Raw genomic sequence first — 19,252 nt, forward strand, 5'->3', positions numbered from 1 at the left:
CAGACTGTATTTGTACACCGTTCTAGCCGCAGGAGACAGAGACGCCCTGAGGCATGCCATAGCTTTATACGGCTTGGTCCACTTGGCTTCGTCGGTTTCTTTCGATGTATCATACCAATTTTGCATTATGAAGTAATCTATCAAATCCTCGATGTAGGTTTCAAGGTCGTGCTGAGGTGTGAGATATTTACAATAGGTGCTACTGAGAAGGTGTGAGCTATTTACATAGTGTAACACTATTTACCCAGGAAAAAAGGTTTTGTATTCAAGTGTTCCTGTCGCTGAAGATGACCCCAGTGCTGATTATGCTCCTCCTTCTGAGGAAGCTTCTTCTGAGTCTTCCGAGGTGGAGAAAGACGATGAGATGTTGTCTGGGGATGACGAGGTTGTTGTCTCGGCAGCTCCTTCTCTTCTGATGTTCCTGCGTCTGATGTTGGTTCCGCTCTTGATGTTCCTGAACTTCCTGTTTCCGTTCCTGACGTTCCTGCTGAAGTCCATTTTTCTGTTTTCCACCTGCTCCTGTTTCTGATGTTCCCTTTTCCTTTTCCTGTTCAGGAAGTTCCTGTTTTGTCTGCTGCTTTAGTGCCACCAGCGGTTTCGTCTGTTTCGGTGGTTTTAAATACTCATTGTGATAAAATTGATTTTCTTCTTCTTTCTGCTTTAGGCGAAGTGTCTCGTGATGATGTAATTTGAATGTCCAACAAAGGAGTTGCTGATTTTGTCTCTCGACTAATGGACAAGCACTGTTTACCTCCTGATTCCCGTCATTATATGATCAATTATGTTTTTCGTATTCAGCAGAAGTTATCTGATGTGAAGAAGCCTGTAAAGCGTGCTCTGCTAAATTGTTGGACTCTGAGGGTCCTCCCGACTCATCGGGATCGCATGCCATCTAAGTGAATTTCCAGTGTGACTTTACCTTGAGTTTGATTTAGTAGTTTATTTATTGCGATATTGATGTAAATAGCTGGGTCTTTTTACTCGTCAATAAACTCCTATTACAAAAAAAAAAAAAAAAAAAAAAAAGCTGTGTGACTGTGATTAAATGGCTTTTTTTGTTTATCTTTTGGATCCTGTCCTAAATACTTGCCCGGAGGGAACAGCGTGGACCCAACCCTAAATTGAGTGTGCGCCATGTCGTTTGCCTCGTGTCCTAATAGTCTGTTGGCGTACTTCCCTGAGGATATTTACCGTTATGTTGGCTCGTCGGCTGTCTTACCACAGTTGCCGGACGCTGTTGACCAATAAAAGCTCGTGGCTGTTCAGTTCCTGCGTGGTGGTCTTGTTCGCTTGACTTTGAAGGACTCTAAATCTTGTGACGACGTGATTCAGCGTGGCTTGTCTTTCGGCGAAACGCCTATTCGTGTTTCACATGGAGATGCGAAAATTTTCTCCGTCCATCTTCGAGATCTTCCTGCAGAAGTATCGGGCGATGATGTCTCCAGTTTCTTTAGTTCTTTTGGTGAAGTCCTTTCTGTTACGCGTAGTACGTTCGATGGCTTTCCCGCGCTCTACAATGGCAACCGTGTTGTTAAGATAGCCTTGGACAATGAATTCCGTATTTTGTTCGTGTTCATGATTTTCCTTGTCGTGCGTGGTATGCTCGTTAGCCCCCTCAGTGTTCTGTCTACCGTAAGTTTTAGTCATCGTGCCTCAGACTGCCCTCTCTCTGGTCTGTGCCGACGTTGTCATCAGCCGGGTCATTTGGCTAGGGAGTGTAGGCAGGCCTGGGGCTCTGTTCATCCGGACACAGAAGTTCTTGTTGGTGGTCCTCTCGCTCGTGGCGATAATAGTACTGAATACGTTCCTCATTCTTATGATGGTGCTTCCGTGGCGTCTGATGATGGAAAGATGGCTTCTGGTGATGCGGGGATTGCAGCTAAGGCTGCACCTCCTCAACCCCTGTCGACTTTGTTCTACACCTGCTGTTTCTACCTCGTCGTCTTCCGTTTCCGTATCTCCTGCTAAAGTTTCTGCTCCTGTGTCTGTTTCTACTTCGCCATCTTCAGCCTCCGTGTCTCCTGCTCTTGTGTCTATTGTTTTTACTCCGCCGTCTTCCACCTCAGTTCCTGCATCGCCTGAAGTTCCTTCTTCTGTTCCTGCTGTCCCTGCATCGTCTGCTGTTACTTCTGATAGTGAACCTGTTACCTCAGTTGCTCCGTCTTCGGTTCCCGTTTCAAGGCCTTCAGTTGTTGCTCATCGTGATAACCTTGATACATATCTTGTTTCTGCTGTAGGCGACGTCTCCCGTGATGACGTGATCCGCATGTCTCTTGCTCGAGTTACTGACTTTGTTTCTCGCGTGATAGAGAAAAACGGTTTGTCCGTTGATTCACATCAGTATATGTTTATCAAGTTCAGCATAAGTTTTGTGTGCAACTACAAACCGGCAAGAAACCTATGAGGCGAGCTCCAGCTAAAATGTCGCCTGCTCGCAAGCAAACTCACTCGAGTCCTGTGCCTTCCAAGTGAACTTTGTGTTTGTTTTTCCCTTGAGATACCTTTTTTCAGATTGTACTTTATTTTTTCTCGTGATGATTGTAAATAGAATTTTTTTTTTTAATCTTGTTTTTCACGAAAAAAAAAACTCTCCACGGCTGCTAATTGACCGGATAAAATGGTTATGCGCATGAACTAAAATTTAAAGCTATAATACAGGGGTGGTAGGTTACAAGAACATCGACTTATATAAAAAGCGGAAATATGGAAATTAAAATTACATAATACGGCAAAGGTCAAAATTTCAAGGTTAAATAACTAAACAATCAAAGTTTATACCTATAACATGTTGATGTAAATACCAATATGTAAGAAAGAAATGAAACGTAATTTGCAGTATAAATCAGAAACGATTATGAGTGCATAATGGCAAATCACAATAACTCAATTGTTGTAATTGATGCGGTGTTTTGATCTAAATTCTTGCATTTTGTTAAGACCATGGGGATTAAATTAAGGGGAAATAATTGCGCCGTCCAATAGGCCTCCCTAGTGAGCAATAATTGATAAAGAAGTGAAGAATTTTCGGAAGACCTAATTTGTTGAATGATAATGAAATTGATTTGAGAAATTTCATGTTCAGAATTGTTAAAATGGATGGCCAATTCACAAGTTCTTTTGTTCTTGAGCGTGTTCGACTTGTGGTTACGGAATCTTACATAAATTCAGTCGAAGTGGAGCCTACATATTGCAAGTTGCATTTGGAACAGGTGGCTAAATAAATAACATTTTGAGACCAGCAAGATAGCTTCTGTCGAATGGGATATTAACGACCAGTTGTCGAACTTTGAAATTTTGAAGCTTGAATTAAATAATTTTTACAGAGATCACACTTCTTGTTGTACCGTGAACAACCCCCGTTTTCTTCTCTTAGACTTCTGCTAGAGGTTACTCGCAATTTGGATGGCGCCAATATCCCCTTAAGATTTTTTTTGGAAAATTTTCCTTTACTTGTGCTGAAGATTGCAATAGATGAAAGTGTTTTTCGATAACCTTTTGAATGTCTGGTAAAATTGAATTATAGTCCAGCACCAATGGAAAAACGTTCTTAGCCGTCTTCGGATCTTGAAATAGTAAGAGCTTTGTCGAACTGTTTGTCGACAAGCTCCGCAAGATAATTTAGAGTTTTCAAGAAGCCTTTGTATTCCTTACTTCTATCTTGTAAACGTCATCAGTAGAACAATTGGGTTTTTTTCCTCAAGTCACCCCAAAAGGGACTGCTCTTTTGCAGTGTGAGGGATGTGAACTTGAAAGGTGGCTATCGGTGGGTTTGGCATAAACATCAGTGCTAATAAGCCCATCCCGAAGATGCAACGTGCGATCCAGAACATGCAAATGAATGTCAGAGTAAACAAATTCGAATTTGGTGGTAGGATATAAAGCATTGATATAATCAGTAAATTCCAATAATTTAGGTAAGCCTTGAGTCCAAATATCAAAAACACCATGATCCCTGTATCTCCACCAAAGCATAGGCGGGTCTACTTTTCAGGTCGCAGGTCGCAGGTGCAAAATGATGAACATGAAGCAAACTTCTAACTGCTCCGGCTTTAATACATACGACATTTTGGCCTTCGAGGACGCATCGATTCTCTGTTACTCCATTTAATTGTAAAATTGGTTATGCTGTCTTTGAGTGTCCAGATATGTTTTGATAGTTCCGTGCTGTTTGAATAGTTTCTGTTCCGAAAAGAAAGTTTGTGCTGCGTGTAACGTTGTTTAAAAGTTCCTTCTGTTAGTCCAAGTTTGTTACGTTGGCGTTGTAGACGACGCTTGAGGTCAGACAGTTGTTTTTCAGAGTGCAGTCGTTTTTCTTCCTGCAGTTACAGTTGCTTTCCGTGGAGGGTGTCTTGCTTGATTGGAGGATTTTTCTGTTGTGCCTCTTAATTATGGTTTTTAGGTTGTCTGTGCAACTATAACTGACTTTTATGTTGTTTTTGTTGAAGATCTTGTTGTACCGATGATTTTTCGGAAAATATTTGCAGACGAGGTTCAGGAACTCTCTGCCGATGTTTGTTTGTACGTTCATGCTGTAGGACGGATTAAACCAAATTATGTTTCTTTGTCTGTTTTCGCTGCTGTGAGTTACAGGTTTCTTCCGTTCAGTGTACATTAACTTTTCGTCACGTCCACTTTGGTTTGGCTTTGCTGAAGAGTTCTTTGTTTGAGCAAATGTCGGAGATTCGTCGACCGATGGCTGCAGGTAGGTGTTTTATTATTGTAGGCGGATGGTTGGAGTTGCGGTGGATGTAGAGCGTTTCGTTGTTCGGCTTTCTGTATGGATAGTAGGTTCCGTCCGTGAGGTTTAGGGTGACATCGAGGAAGTTGCAAATTTTTAGGTTTGTAGTTATAGAAATGTTCAGTCCTTGTTTCTTAAATTCTCGTGTGATGTCCTTTCTAGTCCGTTCTCACTGTGGTCCACTTGCGTTTCTTAGAAGTACCAGCCCGTCGTCTCTGTAGAGTCCTGCGTTGTTTTTGCCGTATTTCTCGCTGAGGTTGTTCAGGAGGAAAAGACCGATAAGCTCACAAACTTCCGCTCCGTCGAATCTGCCCATAGTTACGTCGAACATGTCGCCTCGGTTATTCTTTATCCAGGCGGTCTCATTGTCAAATAGGAGTGACTTCCGGCAGTGCATGATTATGTCGATGTCTTTGTCGCTGATTGTGGTATAATTCTTGGCAAATGAAATGGCTTTAGAGAGAAGAGATTCTGTGATGGATGGGTATAAACTGTCGATGTCGAACGAGGCGAACGAATGCTTTTGCCTGTCGGGTATGCTGGTGAACCAATTAGTTACATTGAGCTTTGTCATTTTTCTGATTTTCTAGTTGATATTGTCGAAAAATTGTTTACTGACTTTTCTGAGTTCGCTTTTTGCGGGATTTATGAGGCGGCATGTGGAGTGGTTGGCGAAGTTATCTTTGCGGTCTTTTAACGTAATAAAAGCTTGTTGTTTTGCGATTTGTTCTGTGCGGCTGTCAATGTTGAGTTTTTGGGCGATAGATTTTGCTTGTGAGTCAATGATGTTGGCGGCGTCGGCGCTAGCTTTCTTGTAGGTGGTTGTGATGCTGTCCCTCAGAAGCTTGTCGTGCTGCGTCTTGTCAAGCTTGTACAAGTTTGAAGTCTTCTCCGCAGGAATAAAGGCTTTTGTCGATTTCTTGATTATGCTGATGTCTTCGTTGACTTTGTTCTGGAATTTGTTGTTGACGTTTCTAAACTTTATGTTGTGTACCATGTCGAGGAGATCTGCTTCAAACTTGTTCTGTGGTGGGCACTTTCTTGATTTAAAACCAAAATTATCGTTGTTTGTTTCATCGTTGTTATCTTGTTCATTGCGGTCGAAAAAAAAGGCTTTCCATCTCATTCGTTTAATGGCGCTTTCTACTTTCTCTGTCAGGCTTTTCAAATAACTGTCTCTTGGCGGTATCGGTATGTTCTTAGCTGAATAATCGAATCGGACTTGATCCGTCTTTGCGTCAGACTACAGTGCTCAACTAGACATTTTAGGAGCGTAGCATAAATCAAAACAATCAAAACATATCTGGTCACTCAAAGACAGCCTACACCAATTTTACAACTAACTGAATTATTTTAGCGACCGCCCCGGCCTACAGCAACAGAACTCATTTCTAAAGGCCGCCACGAGAATAAGTTTTACTTAGCAAATTTCACAAGCCGACAACAATAGCTCTAGAAAATCTTTATTTCACACGTAGATAAGATCATCACATTCATATGAATTAATTAGCTACTTGTCTAATTTGTATATTATAACGTATGATCTTTGTTAAATAAAACTCTGTCTGACGAGCGCTTAGGCGCGAAACGCAGAGAAACAGAGAATCGATGCGTCCTCTTTTATCCTTCAACTTATGTATGAAGTTGACTTCGGTCGTTCATCATGAATTTGATCATTAATTGGGTTTCAAGTGGAGTCATAGAAAATTTCCCGGAAGGCCCACTCTTTAACCACGTAAAATCACCTCTTCGATGGCTGTGTTGCCAGCATGGTTGTCCTGGTGGTGTAGTGGTTATCACACCCGACTAGTAACGGGGGGACGTGCGTTCAAATCCCGCTCAGGGCAAATTTTCTTCCAAGACATTTATACAAGTTACGAGGGTCTCTCGAGCCAACAGCGCATCCCTGCCCCCCAGGAGGATCACAAATGAATTCACAGTCCAAGCCTTGGCGAAATGTAGTTAATTAATGAACTTTGAAAGGACCAAGGGCGGACAACCCCTGGATGACATTTTTCATCGGGAGAAACCTATATGTATATGTATATGTATATGTTTATGTATATGTGTATGTATATGTATATGTATATGTACATATATAGATATATATGCAGTTCATAGTAACTTCTTCAGCTAATTTCAATTTGAAACACTTGGTTGACGACCAAAATTGTGTATTTAAACCACTTAAGTTTTGTGAAATCTGTAATGAAGTTATGTTGATTGGAGGTCTTGGCTGATTTCCCTGTAAACAAACCAATATTAGCTAGAGTGGTTCATGGAGAGGTGAAGAGTACAATGTACAAAGTAGGGGAGGAGTATCATGGAAAGGCTGAGGGGATGTAATACAAGAGTGGTTAACCTTTGAGGGAAGCAGCAAAGACCAAACATATACGCATTGCGTACCTATTTTTTATGTTTATCGTTGTTCCGTTTCCACAAATTAAAGAGGACGGTTGCATTTCCTCATACTTTCAAGGAAACTCGTGTGAAATACAATAACAACTACGGAGCTTATAGCTTGAACCGTTTCTGTTTTCAATGCAAGTATTAGCAGTCACAAATCAAGAATCGAAGTTCGAATGTCCAAAATTCGCGTGGTTTCTATACGTAGTAGCATGGTGTTCCTACACGTTGAATTATGATGCAACGTCTGAATAAATTTTGCCATGAAAGCTTCCCTTTCCTTTGTTAGCAGGTTATCTAGACACACTGAATGGAAGGCGACTTTCCCTCAGATAATTCATTACTGGGTTGCCAAACCCAGTCGGAATCTGGGTTTTATTTCGTGTTTTTCTTTTTTTTTTTTTATGTTTTATTTTTTATTTTTTATTTCTTTATTTTTTTCCATGTCGGGAAAAATCTTGCCTGTCACTCCCCTGCTAAGTAGTGTCTTTGTGCATAGAGCCTTCTGTGCGTATCTTGTTAAGTTTGAGGGGTAGGGGTAATGCGTAGATTTCCCTGGTGCACGCAGGGCAACATTTAGTTATTAAACCGGCAATGACGTCGAAAGCCATTGTAACGCGCATGGCGTTTTAGTGCATCTTTAAACAAAATATACCCTTATGGAGCTCAAGAATGGACCTCAAGTGGATAAACAAGACAGGTGGTGAAAAATAAATGTCTGAAATCTTAAAAGCGAGGAGTAATGGACTTCGACAACAACTATCGCCCGTCGAGCCGAAATCAAAGTGAGCTGTATATCTAATATTTTACCAAGTGTGCTGTTGTGTAGAACACTGAAACAAAGAGGAAAACTATCTGGTAACTTATGGGTTCAACAAAGACAGAGAAGGAATCGAACACCTTAAGTGGATCAGTAATCTCTGTTCTCTGCACAGTCTTAAGGAAAAAAAAAAAAAAAAATGGAAATGTGACGACCAAGAATTTTTTGAAAGAAAGATTGCCTCTAATAGAAAATATGTTGTTTGCTTCGCTGGAAGAGATGGCTTTTATGAATTCATCTTGTTTTGTAGTATGCGAGCTTAACTGAATAGTTTTCAAGGCAATAGTAAAGCATTTTCGAGTCAAAATGAGGTCAACGTCTTTCTGTTGTTTTAACTTAAAGTGGTACTATGACGAAAATTTTAGGTTTTTTTCCGGGTTTTTTTAACTGAACTACAATGTTTATGACCAAAAAATGATAAATTTGTAAATTTGGATCAGGATACACCATTCTTGTGAAAAAATAGACCGTATTAACTTGTCAAAAACCTGTCCGCCATTACTCAAATCGCCAACTGGTAGGTCTGCTATTATTTGTATCAGCGGTCTTCTAAGGACGTCATCCAATCAAGACAACAGAACAACGCCAGAACAACGCCATATCAAACCTTCAATATGGCGATGAATTTGTCTCCTTCGAATTCTCCTTCTTCTTCGTCGGAAAGCGAGTTTGACAACGACTTTGAAACAGAAGAACACACAGTACAGCAAGCTGTTGATTTTCCTCCTTACGACGAAGAACTCTGGCTACCGAGGAAGAGGCCGACGAGTACGATGCAACAATAAAGCAACAACAAGAACTAGAACGACAATTTTAACAACAATTTTACAGCCATTACGAGTTTCCTTTAAGGAACTGATAGAACTAAAACTAAACTACAGGATGCGCTGCACGTGAAGGACCGCATAAAACATGAATCACTACAAACGGGCCTGGCATACAGGATTTCAAAGCGTCACGCTTTAGTTTTGAAGCAGAGAAAAAACGTAAAGCAAGGAAATTATAAATGGTAGTTTACTTAGCCAATAACAAGTCTTATTAAAATACCGAAAGACGATGCTTGGAAACTATGCACAGGTAAATACCCGCGAAATAACTTATGGAAAACCTTCACCATGCGACGGTCACGGCTTGAAGTAGACGGCTCTTTAGGGCCGATTTACACTGTACGATGTCGCATGCGACAAGCGCTGGACAGGCCTACAACATGACTTGCGATTTTCGCAGCGTTTTAAAACGTGTTTTAAAATGCTACGACATTTTTTTTGACGTACATAATTTCGTAGCGTTTCAAAACACGTTTTAAAACGCTGCGACAATCGTAAGTCATGTTGTAGGCCTGTCCAGCGCTTGTCGCATGCGACATCGTACCGTGCAAATCGGCCCTAAAGAGCCGTCTACTTCAAGCCGTGACCGTCGCATGGTGAAGGTTTTCCATAAGTTATTTCGCGGGTATTTACCTGTGCATAGTTTCCAAGCATCGTCTTTCGGTATTTTAATATGTTTTAAAACACTGCGACAATCGTAAGTCATGTCGTAGGCCTGACGCCAGCTTGTTGCATGCGACAAAAATCGTTCCATGTAAATCGGCCCTAAATCGGCCCTTATCCTTCTTTCATATTATCGGAACTGAAGATGGCTGGAGGCGTTTCATCGCACCTCCGACATGAATCTTTCCAGCGAAACAAGCCTCGGTGAAGTGTTCCGAGCAAATGTCAAAACGGCCTGGGGGATTGAAGTTTGCCCGGCGAGCGGAGACAAATCTTCTCCATTGAGCTCTTATAAAACTTGGGTTAACAGGGAAATTGTATAGCGAAATTCCCGCTTTAGGGTTGGAAGGATTGCTGCAACCCTGCACAACTTGACGCAACGACTAGACGACATAATCTTTTCCAAGGAAGGCGTAGACAAAAACACACCACGAAGGATAAGACATGAACTTCGCACTCCTCTTCGGCGAGGTTGACTAGCATAGAGTTATTTTCATAGAATTACGACATTAGAGTTAGAGTTAAGTTTCCAAAATCCTGAATTCAAGATTTTGGAAGGCCTAAATCCTGAATTCAGAAATACAGAAAGTATCCTAAACATGAATAAAATCTAACTTTAGGCCTAAGGTTAGCTTTTATGAATGTTGGCTGAGGATTTTGGAAACTTAACCACCAGTTGGTTTCACCAACAGGCATTTCTACACACGTGTAAACGAGCACCTTTTCCGGAACAAAAATTCTCATATTTTTTATATATTTTTTTTGTGATGTTTCTTGCTTCAAAATTATTGATAATGCTACTTCTTTCTATCAACTCAAATCAAGTAGAGCTTCCATAGTGAGCGGTTGAAACCCGAACTCAACAAACAAGTTGATCATGTCAGTTTAGCATTACACTTTTAAACTTTTATCGTTATGTCAGTTGTGTTCTCTATAATATTGTTGGTTCGTTTGAATTTTACGTACTTGTAACGAACATTTAATCTACAAAGAATCACTGTATTGATAGTTATATATATATATATATATACGAATTATCTTGTAAAAGTTTTAATGTTACACTCACTATGGCTGAAGATGATGTTTGACACATCGAAACATGTTCCGAAAATTCAAAAGTGTGGTTGTATTTTTTAAAATATTAGTAACACTTGTGCTATCCAGACCATTTGGCAAAAATATCTACGGATAAGGATAGATCATTAAAAAATCTTTATTTTTACCCGTTATTTGAACATAAAAGATGCAACGTTTGACAATGCCCAGATGTATCACAATATCTAAAAATTCCTGTGTTAAGCATGAGAATTTGATGAAGAGGTAAGTGCGACTAAATTTGTTGCGTGCGTTGCTATTTTTGTGTTTTGATTGTTGTGCAAATTTTGACAGAGAATATTAAATTATGAAAAAATATATACGGATAGATCGTTAAAAAATCGTTATTTTTAGCGGTTATTTGAACATAAAGGATGGAACGCTTGACGAGAAATAATATTTTTGTTGATATTTGAAAGATGAAAAAATTTGCGGGAATCAGGCCGCGGTGACAATGAGTTTAGCAAATTTGCATACGTGCATTCAAATGTGATACACGAGGAGACAGGAATTTTATTTCTCTGACAAAGGATTTTGTCATTGTAGTGTAAAATGAAGTTTGTTTGGGAAGGCAACAATATTTCTTTAACTTCCTGGTTAATCCAATTTATTGCTACCACTTACTAGTGTGAAGATAGTTTACATGAAACTCACACTTTTTGCGAAATTACATCATTTGCGTGACAATTTAGCCCTTTACTCTAACACAAAAACATTTAGATAGTAACAAACTTCATATTTATTAACCATTTCTTCTGCTTTTGTGCTTGTAAGCATTGTGATTTGTGATAATTCGCAAGTCTGTTTTTGTGTCTCATAGATGTTCAGATTTTCAGTTACATGTAAATAGTTCACCCTGAAGTCACACCACGATAATTTAAATTAGGGCGTGAGATGCCCGTTCGCTAGTTGATTATGAATTAAAAAACTCTTTGATGAAAATGGTAGGCAATGTTTTTAAATATAGACGGCGTACTGTGATTTCATAAAAAAAAGGCATATAAGTCTTGCATTAAGTAATTTGGTATTCGTTAAAAGCAATCCTATCATCGTTGATTACTTTTAACGGGTGTAGGGTGACACGTTCGATGCACGAAAGCTCTCGATTGCTCAATATTGCCAATTTGCAGCGTCTTACCATAAGAGGTTTAAACATTTCCTTTATATGAAAATTACTTGCCCTTAGTCATTGTGGCGATTATTTTGAAAAAGATTTCTTTTCTCATCAAGCCCCGACAATTAATTAACAAGATGTTTCTTCAGCTAAAACGAAAAAAAACAAAGTTAAATACGCCGGCTCGCTTGCATGAGACGAATCAAAATGGGGCGAAACCCAATTTCATCTGATACTTCTAACAAGCCTTGAATGAATCTTTGAAAATGTTTACACATATACGTACATACATATATACATGTACAGATAAAAAGGTTGTGATAGAAATTATGTAGAATGTACCAGTGTCAAATGACTAGAAAAACTATGATAGGAAGCTCTCTTTGATGACAAAGCTGACCCTCACATATAAATGACCACGAGCGGTTGTCCCGCTTTCTTAGTAAAAGAAATGGCTGAAGTATTTTATGTAGTCAACTTTGACTATAATTACACAGCTCCATTATTTTTTCCAGTGATGTAACACATTTTGTTAAGAAAACAAAAAAAAAAAACACTTACGGAACAAATGCTCCAGGCCTTCCGTCAAGTAAACTCGTCGATTAAGGAAGGTTATAATAAGAATCCCGAAGAATGCTCTTTCCGCAGCCATTACAATGTCAAATGTACTTTGTTACAAAAAACAAATTCCGAATTTTATAATTTTTACTAATTGCGATAGTATCAATTATTTATGATAAGCACAAGTTATCCTTGGATTAGGGAAATGAGACTTAAAGGCACCTGTCTTGCAATTAATATCTCTCCTTATAATTGTACCTTAAAGTTCTTTTTTTTTCTCAAACATAGTTTAGTTTTCAAGCAGAGTTTAGATATAATGGCCCCCATTACCTATAATTGCGATTTTTTTTTTTCTTTTTATCTAAACGAAGATAGGACACCCAATTTGAGTTGACGAAAGATTATGGAAATACGAACTGTTCTCTGCTAAAAGCGAATCAATTATTTCATGAGGGAACTTGAGTGTGTTTTATTCATAGTGCTAATATATATATATATATATATATATATATATATATATATTTTTTTTTTTTTTTTCACAGTGGAAAGTTCAAACGTCAGTCAGTCACTTTGTCCATCTTTGAAACCAAAAGAGTGATAGTAGTGTAATTAAAATGGACATGATGAGTTTTGTAGAAATGCAATAAACTCTCCTATGGTATTACAAGACATTCTGTTATTATATATTGGCAAAAATGAAAGGCATTCAACATAACACATTTAGTATGCAATTTCGTAGAAATGAATGCTACTAGCTAGTGGCAGACGTGCTGCCACTGCTTCTCGTGAAGAAGCACTAACTGATGGAAATCATTTTCCAGTGTGAAATTAATTTAAGCAGCACTGCTTACCCAAAAATGACTACTTTTGCATTTTGTCTGTTGAGGTCTCTGTGGGCTTTCTCCCTTGCAAACTAGACATAAATCTCCATAATTAACTAGAAATAATTTAGAATTTCAGTTGTCCCAAGGGAAGTCGCTACCTGAGAATGAAAGAACCTACTCAACATGACTCAAGAATATTTGCAAATTCAAAACAGTGTTTTTTTTTTTAATTATTACTGTTTCACTGGTGGCGGTATTTCGAAACAGATCCAGGTAATTTTCTTCTTTTCTTTTGCAACTTAACGAGGTTAGTTTCTTCAGGGCCGATATGTAAGTACTCAGTGTTTTAGTGAGATATTTCGTGCGTCCAAAATGACTCGGTAAATGACATTCCCTTGACATGGCACGGCTGTGACTATTTTAAACGGCTGGGAAACAAATATTTGGGTCGATTTTTTGAACGTTACTTGAAGGAGCATGCTTTTTGCCCTTTTTTTTTATGTCCAGACAAAATACAAAAACCTCATTTAGTGCCAAAATCCCCAGCGTGCTGCTTCTAGGGCATGAAATCATGCCCTTGTTATCGCTATTTCTTCCAGAAAGGGACTTACGGCTCTGTACATCTCAACATTTTTTAGAGTAATAAAATAAATCAACTATCAAGAAATTGTACAAGATAAGTGAAACGTTATAGTATGCTAAGAGAACGCACTCGCACTGCACTTTTTGTTATAAACCTTTGTTTTTGCGGAGCTCGCGCGCGCGAGCGCCGAGCACCACAGTTAAAGGGGCACTGTCGTGAGCTGCGCATGCTCGAGTTTGTTTGCTCTCGCGCTCACGGAAAATTCTAGCCGCCATCATAGATTCACGTGTGAGTCACGTATATTCGCAGTTAATGATTCTTTGTCAAACATAGCGCTCAGAATTTAATATTTACCTGTCAGGAAGAACTTTCCGGATCACTAAACTTTTGCAGTACAAAGCGATTTCAAGGAAACGAGCAACAGAGGATGCCCTTATATGAAAAATGTAAAGGAAGAAACAAACTGTGCGATGTGGAACAAGAGATAATCCTTGCAAGAATAGGGTATGTATTCGGTTAGAAATGATTTAATTTTAACGAAGTTCGCCAAGTGCTAAACTTATCGGGCTTTTATTTCAGGATTCGCAAGACAATCCACCCCATCCACGTGTGGATCGAAAGAAGAGTGCTGCCCAGACTCGAAGCTTCGAAGGATTCACCCTTAAGTTTACATTTTTCCAGAGACCTTAAATTAAGAATTTTTTTCGCAAAAAAGGAGTCCTGGAGTGAGGAACAGGAAGTTCTCAAAATGAGGAGTGATTTAACTCAAAATGAGAAGAATAACACTTCTAAAAACAAGGAATAAATGCACTTACAGTGAACTGCTAAAAATTGGTGATATGGTCAAAGTGAGCAACTTAAGATCGCAGAAGCGAGCACTTACTCGTTAACAATTGCTAAATAACAGATTATTGTGTTCCTTAATACAAGGATATAAACCTCATGAAGTGGTAACACATGTAACACAGGTAAACAGGCAATACTGTGTGTGCAACATCAACTTTTAATCTGAAATCATATAACCACCATTGAAATGTTTTACATCTTTCATCTTTAGATGTACAGCGTGTATTTCTTTTAGGTGTCTAATTAGGTTGCATGGTATTAGTTCCCATTGAGATAATTAGGCCTTTATATACCACTCCTTGTGAATGTCACACCATTTGACGCCGACCAGTTTATTCGAGTTGTACGTTGCCCGAACCTTCACCACCGGAAATGCTGTTCACGCTGCCGGAGCAAGTCTCAGCACGTCCACCACACGCTAATTCACGCTCGCAGTTCTTGGAAAACCTGTCTTCTAGCGTTTCAGATTTATTGCGCACCAGCCAAGGGACTGTTCCACCGTCTCTCAACCTGACGTATCCCAGCAGTTCATGACACTTATGGAAGATAAGTTTACTGACAATTCTTCTCTAGCGTTTTATAAACAGAATTTGTATGAGTACGAGGTACCGCTGCAGTGGTAGTTAAGGGTCGACTAAGGGCACACTTACCATTTTGAGTTGAGATTGGGGCACCTCCTTGGGTCTTAGAAACTATCAGGTCAGGGTATGTTATGCCTTTTGAGACTATCCCTCCCGGTGTTTGCTTGTCTAATAATAGATCGGCTCTTGAACATGGGGATTTTGTTTCCTCTGCTGTTTGCGATCTTCTTGAATTGGGTTTTATATCCGAAGTCCTTACACCTCCTACAGCCATTAATCCTCCTTCAGTGTCTGTTAATTCGGAAGGGAAGCCTAGGCTCATCCTCGATCTCCGTCACGTTAACAGTTACATCCCAAAAGCCAAATACAAGAATGAAGATTGGAAAGTTTTCCTCCAATACTTGTCGTGTGCTGGCTACATGTACAAATTTGATTTGAAGTCGGGGTATCACCGCATTGACATCTGTCAGCCCCATCAACGGTTCTAGGGTTTTCAGTGGAATCTGGGTGGTGCTAAAAACAGATATTTTTGTTTTACTGTCTTACCTTTTGGGCTTTCGTCTGCTCCTTACCGGTTTACGAAGATTTTCCGCCCGCTAGTACGCTATTGGAGAGGCTTAGGAATTCATTTAGTCCTTTATTTAGATGACGGAGTTGGTTGCGAAAAAGATTTTCTCTCGACACAGCACTGTTGTAACATTGTTCGGTCTGATTTGGCCAGAGCGGGTTTGGTGCCTAAATGTGAAAAATCTGTTTGGACCCCTGCTCAACGTTTAGAATGGTTGGGAATGTCTTTGGACCTTCTTAGTGCCATTTTGTCCTTCCCTCAACCTCGTATCGATCGATTATTATCTGCTGTTAGCCTTTTCAAGGACCGTTTGCCTTTTTAACCCCCCGTTTCGTTGCCTCTATGGTTGGTAAGATTATTTCCTTATCCCCATGTGTTGGTAACATTTTCCTCATCATGTCGAGATTTCTGCAGTTTGCAGTCACCTTTCGGGACGCTTGGGATACTCCTCTTGATTTGAGCCGTTTCCGGCTTTATCCACAATGCTTGGACGAAATTAATTTCTGGCTCGATAATTGTTCTAAGCTCAACTGTAGGTAGTTATTTGAGTACTCTCGGCCAGTTTATATTATCTGTACTGACGCTAGTGCCGTTGCTTGTGGGGGACATGCCCTTTTTGTTGACAAGGGGGAGCTTCAACTGTTTTACAAAGCTTTTTCCTCTATTTGAATCTATTCTTGATAGCAACGGTAGGGAATTGCTTGCTATCCTTTTCTCGCTTAAGTCGTTTAAGTCGCTTATCCAGGGCAAAGTGGTCAAATAGCACACGGACAGCAAGAATGCTTCGGTTATCGCCAGTAAGGGCAGTACATCCCTCAGGTTGCAGCTCCAAGCTCTTGAGATCTTTCAGTTTTGTGCCGTTTATAATGTGTCGATTGAAATTGAGTGGGTCCCCAGGTCTCTCAATGAGTATGCTGATTCGTTGAGTAGAGTCATTGATTTTGATGACTGGAGTGTCTCGTCGCTTTTCGGTCCTTTCACAGTCGATAGGTTCGCTTCCCTAGATTCAGCCAAGTGTGCAAGGTTTTATTCCAAAATTTGATGTCCTGGTGCGGAAGGTGTGGACGCTTTCAGTGTTGATTGGACGGGTGAGAACAATTGGTTGGTGCCACCTCTTTATCTTATTAGTCGTACAATTTTTCATTTAGAGGTATGCAGCGCTCGGGGCGTTCTCGTTATCCCCAAGTGGCTTTCAGCAGCTTTTTGATGGGTGGTCTTGGGCCTTCTGTTCGTCAAGCGGTTGAATTTTCTGACCCTTCTTTCGCTTTTGCACCTGCTCGGGATGGTCACAATACAATATTTTTTCCGTTTAGATTCAAGCCCGCTTTTTTAGTTTTGCTGTTGGACGGTTAGTCTAGTGCGCTTCATAGCGCTAATTGTTGCTGTGTGCTTCATAGCGCTGGTCGTTGTTATGCGCTTCATAGCGCTTGTTATCGCTGTGCGCTTCGTAGCGCTAGTTATTGTTGTACGCTTTATATCTTTTATTGATGCTGCACACTTTATAGCCTTTTGTATTGTCGTAAACAGCGTTTTTTGTTATTATTGTTCAATATTTAATGACTTTATGCTTATTGGGTTTTGTCTCGTATATTTCTATTTACATATTCTCCATGGATTTGAGGTTTATGTGATTATTTGCATTATTTGCAATTTTACCTGTTTTCTATGTTTTGTTGCTTTCGTTTGTTGCCGGCTCATTTTACTAGACTATTTGTATTAATACTCTGCTGCTTTTTTGTCTTTTTACAAGTTCTTCAATTGCTGTAGGTCCGCAGGTCGATGCTTTGAAACCTTTGGAAGAACTTATAGCCGGTGTTATTCTTTTGCTACCATTAATTCCGCCTTTCATAGAGTTAACTTTTTCCATAATTCGTGTGATGTCCCGAATCCATGTAACAGTAGCTTTGTTAAAGCCATTTTGGAAGGCTGCAAGAGAGACTCTGCTGCCTTTGTTTCATCTAAAAAGAGACTCCCTATCTGCCTTGAAGATTTACATGCTCTTTGGTTTGCTGGAGTTAATGCTAGTTTGCCCGATATCAGAGATGTCTGTCTCTGTCTTTCGCTGGCCTCTTGCGTTTAAATGAGGCCTGTAATATTAGGTGGTGTGACATTGATCTCAAGGATACGTATTTTTCTCTGCATATTCCTAGGAGTAAAACCGACCAATATGGTTCCGGGTCAACAAGGGTAGTTGCTAGAACTGGTAATCCAAGTTGTCCCTTTAATATGTTACGCAGATACGCTCATTTAAGTGGGGATAGCTTTAATTCCACGGAGTTCGTGTTCCGTTCGTTGTCTAAGGATAAAAATGGAAATTATTCCCTCTGCGAAGGTTCTAAGCTTTTGTATTCTAGAGCTGGAGAACGTTTTATTGAAAAGTTTAAGGCCATTGGCTTTGATACTAAGCTGTATGGTCTTCATTCCCTCAGGATCGGAGGTGCTTCTGCAGCCGCTAATAACGATTTGCCTGATCGTGTTATTAAGAAGCATGGTCGTTGGAAGCCCGAGAAGGCGAAAGATACTTACTCTAGGGACCAGCTCTTAGTTATTCTTAATATTGGTATTTAGCCTTTTTACCTTCCCACACGCTTTGTTAATCTTGACCATTTCTGGCGGCTTCCTCCACTATTTGTTTGTTACTTGTCTCTTCTATACATATAATAGAAATGTTTTAATATTCGGCTGAGCGAAGCGAAAGAGAATAGAAAGTGAGTTAATAAAAGTGCCAATGTTTAATTTCCACCTCCACTCAGTGCACTAAGGACACCATCACACTGAAAATATAACCCAACAACACCCACTTCAAGTTAAATATATCTCGTTTCAGATTTGCCTATAGATGTACTTGGTATCCAGCAAAGTGGCTCAATCAATACTTATGGCTTAACACAGATTCTTCAAGAAATGGTATAACAACATTTTTTATCCTTCAAGTCAGACTGAAATTTAAACTTTTCATCAACAAAAAACCATTCAGATTTATTAATAATAAAATCAAATGCACAGCCTTTCTCTTGAGTTGATCCAAAGATTTAAGCTTTAGGCTTCTTAGAAATCTGGTTTCAGACCTGCCTGTACTTAAATGTCCTTCGCATTGGCTTCACACCCAACACAAATTCTTCCAGAAATTGATACAAGAGCTCTTCTTTGTTATCATAGTGTAGATTAAAACAATAATAAGTTGCCAGTGGCAACAACAAGCCCTTTGAGTAGTCAAGTTTTCCTACTATTTCCAGAAAAATAGCCTTATCTACCACAACAAACAGCTGGCCTGAGTCTTTACTTATAGATGCAGTTAAGTCATTTTTAGATGGCTCAAATGCCACTAGTCTTGCAGCATTGCTTTTCACTTCCTTCTTGATCAATTCGTCTACATCCCCACTGGCCTAAAAAGACAAGGGAGATTTATACTTTTACATGACGTCAACAATGAGATTAGTGTTATCCGCATACTAACGTTAAAGCGGACTCGTTTTCCCACGGTCTTTGATTTTCCGAGCTTGCAGTCCTCGATTAGGGCAAGGACAACTTGTGCAGATCATTATTTCTAGATGATTTGGTCGACTTTCAGTCACAGGAACGATGCGGTTTATAAATAGCGAATCTTCCGAGTTTGGTCGAACGAA

The sequence above is a fragment of the Montipora foliosa genome, chromosome 12, assembly GCF_036669935.1.
Source record: "Montipora foliosa isolate CH-2021 chromosome 12, ASM3666993v2, whole genome shotgun sequence".
In the NCBI taxonomy this organism is placed as follows: Eukaryota; Metazoa; Cnidaria; class Anthozoa; order Scleractinia; family Acroporidae; genus Montipora; species Montipora foliosa.